Below are 8,579 nucleotides of genomic sequence, written 5' to 3'. Positions count from 1 at the left end.
CCACCGCAAGAACCAATTTCGTATCACAACATTATGAAAAATACCCAACCCTAAGCCCTTTTATACAAGTATTAAACTGCTTTAGGGTTATAACATGTCGGCCATATGTCGGCCATAATATGTTGGCTACCATGTCGGCTACTGCCCAAAAAAAATTTCGGTGCGATGGCTCGAACCCCACTATTTATGAAGTATGTACAGTACTTTCCTGATTAGTCACCACAATCTAACAATCTCCCACTTGGGGACTGATCAGGCTCCACACTAAACAACAATCTCCCACTTGGAGACTGATCCTGTAGCAATACCACTACCACATGGGGCTCCCACTGGATCAAACCATCCTGGACTTTACTATTCTTTTATTCATGTTCAGTCTAAAAGACCAACCAAAGCTAAAGAGGAGTTCAACTTCTCCCTTGTTACAACCTTTGTCAACATATTTTTTGGATTGTCATTGGTATGTATCTTCTCTAGCTTTAACTGTCCATCCTCCAAAACTGACCGAATGAAATGGTACCGCAATTGTATGTGTTTGATCTTAGAATGCAGAGCTGAATTCTTAGCAAGATGAATGGCACTCTGACTATCTGTGAACAAATAATTATCCTTCTAAGGATGTCCCAATTCTTTCAAGAAGAACTAAAGCCATATCATCTCTTTGACTACCTCTGTAGTAGCAACATACTCTGCCTTTGTAGTGGAGAGAGCATTAATCTTTTGTAACCTAGAAACCCAGCTCACGGCTGCCCCACCAACAGTAAAGACATAACCTATAGTACTTCGCCTGGTATCAATATCCCCAGCCAAATTTGAGTCAACATAGCCCTGTAAATCAGTAGTAGAGCCCCTAAAGTGTAAACACTTATTGGATGTTCCTCTCAAATATCTGAGAATCCACTTGACAGCATTCCAATGCTCAAATCCTGGATGACTCATATACCTGCTAATGACTCCCACTACATGTGCAATATCTGGCCTAGTGCATACCATAGCATACATTAAACTTCCTACAACTGAAGCATAGGGTACCTTGGACATCTTATCCTCCTCTTCCTGTGTCTTGGGACACATCTCCTTAGTCAATTTCAAATGACCAGGTAAAGGTGTGCTGACAGCTTTAGCATTCTCCATAGAGAAACGTTGCAACACCTTCTCAACATAATCAGCTTGAGATAGCATCAATGTTCTATTCTTCCTATCTCTGCAAATCTTCATACAAAGGATTTGTTTTGCTGCCCCCAAATCCTTCATAGCAAATGCATGTGCTAATTGGTGTTTTAGCCCCTTAATATGATCCATGTTAGACCCAGCTACAAGCATATCATCAACATATAAACATAAAATAATGTAGCTATCATCATCCAACCTCTTAAAATAAACACAGTAATCTGAATGACACCTATTATATCCATGCTCATGCATAAAGCTATCAAATTTCAGATACCATTGCTGAGGTGCTTGCTTCAAGCCATATAAACTTTTCTTCAATTTGCACACTAAGTTCTCCTTACCTTTGACCTCAAAACCCTGTGGCTGAGCCATATATATTTCTTCATCCAAATCACCATGAAGAAAGGCTATTTTAACATCCATCTGCTCTAAATGCAAATCTTCAGTAGCCACAAGACTTAAAACAGTACAAATAGAAGTCATTTTAACAACAGGAGAAAATATCTCATCAAAATCAATTCCCTTTTTTTGTGCAAATCCTTTTACAACTAACCTGGCCTTAAATATTTTCTTACCCCCTTCCTCTTCTTTCAACCTGTAAACCCATTTATTCTGTAAAGCCTTTTTACCTGCAGGCAACTTGCACAAATCCCATGTCTTATTTTTTAGCAAAGAGTCCATTTCATCTTTCATTGCAGACTCCCACTGAATCTTAGTATCCACCTGCACAGCTTCTTCATAACTTTCAGGTTCACCAGCATCAGTAAGTAAAATAGAATACAAAGAGGGAGAAAACCTTTGTGGAGGCCTAATTTGCCTTGTTGACCATCTAACATTCACTAGTGTGTGTGGTATTTGTTGTTGCAGTTGTTGCACATCATGAGGAATGGCTGGAACATCAGCTTTTGGAGTATCATCCAGCACTACATAATCATCTTCTTTCTTCTCATGTTGCTACAATAGATCTTTGTACAACACTTTCTCATTGAATATGACATCCCGACTTCTAATAATTTTAAGATTTTCAAAATCCCAAAGCCTATAACCAAATTCATTAATGCCATATCCAACAAAGACACATTTCTTTGATTTAGCTTCTAGCTTGGTTCTATTTTCAGAGTCTATATGAGAAAAAGCTTCACAACCGAAGGTCTTGAGAAAAGAATAACTCACCTTCTTACCAGTCCATGCTTCCTCTGGAATACCAAAGCCCAAAGGAGTAGAGGGACCTCTATTAATCAAATATACTGTAGTATTGATAGCCTCCGCCCACATGTGTAAGGCCAACCCAGCATGCAACCGCATGCTCCTTGCGTGCTCCATTATAGTCCTGTTCATGCGTTCAACCACTCCATTTTCCTATGGAGTCCTTGGAACAGTTTTTTGTCTACGAATACCATTAGTGGAGCAATAATCTTCAAATTCATGACTGCAATACTCACCACCATTATCAGATCTAAGACATTTTAATTTCTTACCAGTCTCATTTTCAACCAAGCATTTTCATTTCTTAAAAGTTTGAAATACATCAGATTTCTGTCTAAGGAAATAAACACATACTTTTCTAGTTGTGTCATCAATAAATGTAACATAATAATGAGAGCCACCAAGGGAAGATACCTGGGCTGGTCCCCATACATCTGTATGCACAAGATCTAATTTCTCCTTCTTCTTTTTTCCTTCCCTGTCTTTACAAAACTCACTCTCTTTTGTTTTCCATACACACAACTTTCACAGAAATCCATATTCACACATTTTAGACCTGGTAAAACTTTCCTTGAATGAAGTACTTTCATACCTTTCTCACTCATGTGCCCAAGTCTATTGTGCCACATCGTTGTATCAGAATCTACAACAGCTATTTGTTCTCCCTGCTCAACTGTAGTAATTGTTCCTGAATATTCATTTTTCTCTTAAACAATCAAAGTAGAAGGAACAATATGACCTGTACAAAGATATAAGGTGCCTACTTTCACACCTTTTTCTACTACAAGGGAACCTTTTGAAACCTTCCAATTTTTATCATTAAAAGTAACTACACAACCCTCATCACCGAGTTGCCCTGCTGAAATTAAATTCCTACTCAGCTTTGGAAGATGTATTACCTCATGTAGTAGCCAATGATTCCCATTCTGCAACTTAATCTTAATTTTTCCCTTTCCAACAATCTGACAGGGTTCATTATCCCCCAAATAAACAAGCCCAAAATCCCCTTGGACATAATCAAGGAAATAACCTCCATGAGGTGTAGCATGAAATAAAGCACCAAAATCTAAAACCCATGAATCATCAACACTCTCTAAAGACAGAAGCAAAGCATCCTCTTCAGATTTGTTACTTACCACGTTTGCCTCCTTGTCTCCATTTGATTTATCTCTTTCATTTTTCTTTCGATTCCAGCAATCTTTCTTTTTGTGCCTTGGTTTCCCACAGTACCAGCAATCATTTGGTCCTCTCAATTGAGACCTCCTCCCCTTTGACTTTCCTCTTGATTTCCCACGATTTCCAGAGTTACTTCCTCTTTCAGTCATTTTGCCCCTGCTTTGTGCATTTAAAGCACTTCCTGATGTAGATCCACCTGAGGATTTTCTACGAGTTTCCTCACTTAAAATAACACCGATCACATCATCATATTTTAGGGTACTAGATCCAGGAATAGAATTACTCATTGCCATTACCAAGCCATTCCAGCTTTCAGGCAAAGAACACAAAATCAAGAGAGCCCTAATTTCTTCATCAAAATTGATACCCACAGAAGATAATTGACTAGTAATAGTATTAAACTCATTTAAATGATCTGCAACAGATCCACCTTCTTCCATTTTCATATTAAATAAACGCTTCATGAGAAATACCTTATTTGAAGCGGAGGGCTTTTCATACAGTGTTGCTAGGGTTTTCATCAAATCTTTTCTCATTTTTGCTTTTGTAATATTAAATGCCACCGATGGTGCCAAGCATAACCGAATGCTTCCGAGTGCCTTTCTATCCAAAAGATCCCATTCAGCCTCTGACATAGTTCCCTAATTCTTGGCTTTTCCTGCCAATGGCTTCCATAAATCCTTCTGATATAAATAGTTTTCCATTTGCATCTTCCATAACTGGAAGTTCTGCCCATTAAACCTGTCAACCCTCAACTTACCCTCATCTTCCATTTCTCCCACTCAACTGTGAGACTCCCACTTAACTGTGAGACTTTCCTGCAGAGGATAACTGAAAGACAACCTTGCTCTGATACCACTTGTTAGGATAAACCACAGAAAGAAATAAAAACTACATGCAAATATAACCAATAACAAAAAATAATAGAACACACAGAAATGAACACAAGGCACCAACATTTAACATGGTTCACCCAATCCCTGGGCTTTGTCCACCAAATAGAAAGTCTGATCTTATTACAATCCAGTGATTACAACCTAATTACAATTCGTAATCCCTTACAACTCAATACCGCCGCAAGAACCAATTTCGTATCACAACATTATGAAAAAATACCCAACCCTAAGCCCTTTTATACAAGTATTAAACCACTTTAGGGTTATAACATGTCAGCCATATGTCGGCCATAATATGTCGGCTACCATGTCGGCTATTGCCCAAATTTTTTTTCTGAACCCCACTATTTATGAAGTATGTACAATACTTTCTTGATCAGTCACCACAATCTAACACATTACCTATCACTTAATGTGATATATATATATATAACTTAAGGAGAGACTCTTCACATTATAACCAAAGGTCTATTGAGATTCTCATAATTCCTATAATTAAATATGACTCTTCGAATATTCATGCCTCAGTGCATGAGAATGATAGATGTCATTTACATTTAATATTGCAAATTAAAACTTAAGTGTCTTTTTCAGCTTAATGTAACAATAATGATAATAACGTTCATATTTCCAAAAATAAAGATCTCTATCACAGCTACCATCTTCAACACTCCCTCTTAGCTAGAGAGAGATCTTTAGTTGAACAATCACACAAGACTACAACCAAAATGTTAATGATAAAATTTTATCCCATATATCCTATTAGATTCATGAAAAACTATAACAATCAAACATATTAATGTAATCACTCAACATGAAACCTTGTAAAAATTAATCACATTCATCTCTCAACATGAAAAGATTTGTCAGACTCACAACTAAGCCTTTATTCACAGACTCTCTCAACATGAACTATCATGGAATCTCTCAACATGACATCCAACTCCCATCATGTAATCTTTCAACGTGATGACATCGTGGACTCTCTCAACATGATGTTCACTATTGCATAGTGAAAAAGTTATCATAGCTGATCTTACAATCTCATTTATTCACACAAGAATGCATAAAAACAAGACTTGGTTCCACTTAAGTCTCAAATTTTGCAAATACCATAAGCATCACAAGCATATATGAGAGTGAAGGGGATTCCATAACCACTCCCTTCTTAATTATGAAGCCTTCCTTTGAAGCTAAAATCTCCCTCTAAAGCTCAACATCTCCCTCTAGAGTATAATCATTATCTTGTTGCATCTTGCAATCAACTATCAATTGATTATAAATATTAATGCTAAAAGCATACTATTTCAAGTTAAAAATTGCAAAGAAAAATGACCATAGAATTCTTATCTCTTTGTTAGAGGTAATCCATTATTTTCTCATGTAATCTCTTATTAGTTTTCTCATCGATTCCAACCTTTTCTTATGATTGATTGAGCTCCAATGATGTTCTACCAGTTTTGAATATGTTGGCATCCACATTACAAACTCACATATGTGATTTATGAAGACTAGTAACCTGAGACCTGCTCTAAATGACAAGCATCTCGGCTAGAATGGTGTATGCCCTAGAAACAAGTTCCTAGATCACAAGTCACAGTCACAACTTCCTAATTGCAACTGCAGATTGAAGAACATATCTACCAAGAAATAATGAATCCCGATAACCTTGAGGCTAACTAGGGACTTGAACTAATCTTGAATTGTTTGATGCTAAGAATGACATCCACCCTTGACAAGGAACTCCAACAAGTTCTAAAATTTTCTTTCCCAACACTAGAAATAATAAATTTGAATCTATAGAAAATGAGACTCAATAAATAAATTGTGAAGATGATAGCTTTGTCGATGAGGAAATATACACACGATATGGACTCTCACCAAATATTCCCTTTTAATGATAGATAAAAAATACGATTCCAAATAGACATGATGCGATTAATAATAGTTTTCATTTTAACTAAAAGTCCACCACATGTGATGCCAGGTCATTGAATAAAAACACTAGATAAAGGGAAAAAAGAAGAAAGTAACTTAAGAAGTCAATAATAAAAATAGAACTATACCAAAATTCTATTAATGACACTTCACCATCCTTTATAATTCTTGTAAAACTCATGCAAAATAATCAGTAAAAACAAGAAGTCATTAGTATCTAAAATAAGACAATGGAGGAGAAGATACAAGCAATTGACACTATCAAATCAACCCGTCGAAGAAGAAGGATAACAGTCCCGATGCTAAATCATCCTCCATAAAATCACTCAAACCACAAAGTCTTCCGATGAAAGAATAAATGAGCATGGATACAAAAGAGAAGTTGAAATGACATGAACCAATTTCAAAGAAAGAAATTTCAAGAAAACTTCCATATGAAATAGCATATAAAAAAAACCACGACATATGAGAGCAAGCCAAAAAGAAATATATGAGAGGATACAACTCAGAAGATCATATGAAAAACCCTGACAGAGAAGGAAAAAACAACGCTAGAGAGTGCCATTGAATATGCAAAAATGAGTGAAAAAGAACATTAATCAAGAAAACATCACACTCCTATCATTGGTATCACATGAACTTAAGACAAATATTCAATGCAGAAAAGAGAGTATAAATTATCGATAATGAACGTTTGAAGCCCCAAGCATGCACTACTACACACTAGCACTATTAAAAACGTTAGTTAAAGAAAAAAATATCAAATTTGTCTTTAAAACATTATTTATATTTAAATTATTTTAAGTCTTTTAAATAAAGACAATAGAGAAACTTGTGACTTTTCCTAAAATGACAGATTGTTATGGCGCTCATTAGACTAACTCAGTTTTTGCATTCTGAATAGGGCATCATCCGTAGTTCTGAACAGGGCATCATTTGCAGATTTCAACAGAGGCAAAAGGTCGGTTCCTCATGGATATGACTGGAAGTCATGACAAGTTCCTAAGTTATATAACAATTTTTTCCTTGATCTATCATACTCTTGCGTCATCGGCTATTCCCAACAGAAGCAAAAGGGTTATCATCATGGATATGATTGGAAGTCATGACGAGTTCATCATTTATATCAAATTTTTTATCCCGATCTATCATGCCCTAACCGTCGATGCCTTCAACCAGAATGATTCTGATAAGCACAATAAAAAGGTAAATACCCTAAAGATCTCTTGTAAGTTTAATCGTTTTTGCTCGATTTCCTCTATATTTGCATTATACTTTTCTAGTTTGGCACAATTAATATGGTCTTTGGGATTTTCGGTTTTCAATCTAATGGAAAAAGATCACTTAGGCTAGAAAACGTCAACTGCTAAAAGCCTTGGACCATCTCAAACACATCAACTGAGGTAAGACACGTGTCATGGTTGCATAATATATTAATGAGCTTTCTTTGTTTTTATATGCCCTACTGTGTGCGGTATCTTGATCTTTTAATGATTTCATTGAGATTATAGGTTTTACAATGTTTTGCCCTAATTTGACGTGGTTCCTTACCATTTATCTCTCCACTCCATGGATCCTCCTAGGGTTTTGATGCATCAAGCATTGCTTTAGGCCATGCTGAATGTTTTCTTTCTTGTATGAAAGGTCTAATCTCAACTATACAGAATACCTTTATCGCTGCTCACTCCTCCTAGATTTGTGAAAGCGGCAATGAAGGTGATAGTAGTTATCAGAATTGTGACTATTGATAACCTTTGAACTAATTCCTTATGGAAGTAGTTGTCTTCTATTTTGTTACTCACTTATTCTCAATCCCATTTGCATTCTTAGATAAGCTGATTTCATTTTTAGGGATGACTAAAAATTCGTCCTCAGATAAACTGTGACGCAAGCCTTGAAGATACTTTCTCCCTTAATAATCTAAAGGAGAATAAACAACTGAGCTACTGGAGAATCTAAACATTAGTTTTAGTGATCTCTTCATAGATTTGTTCTTGAATTTTGATTTGCTTCTTCCTTGATCCAATTTTTTTTAATATGTCTGGATGATGTCAATTGATCCTTCCCTTACACAATAATTCCATAGTATCGAATATAAATTTCCATAGTCTTTTTGTATGATATACAGTTGTGATGCATCCTCTACTTTGACTATTGGTGATAACCATTCTGGAATTCCAATCACAACTC

Source organism: Cupressus sempervirens, chromosome 10, assembly GCF_028749045.1.
Source record: "Cupressus sempervirens isolate cs-2001-9-10 chromosome 10, ASM2874904v1, whole genome shotgun sequence".
Classification (NCBI taxonomy): Eukaryota; Viridiplantae; Streptophyta; class Pinopsida; order Cupressales; family Cupressaceae; genus Cupressus; species Cupressus sempervirens.
Note: the sequence above shows the minus strand (reverse complement) of the source record.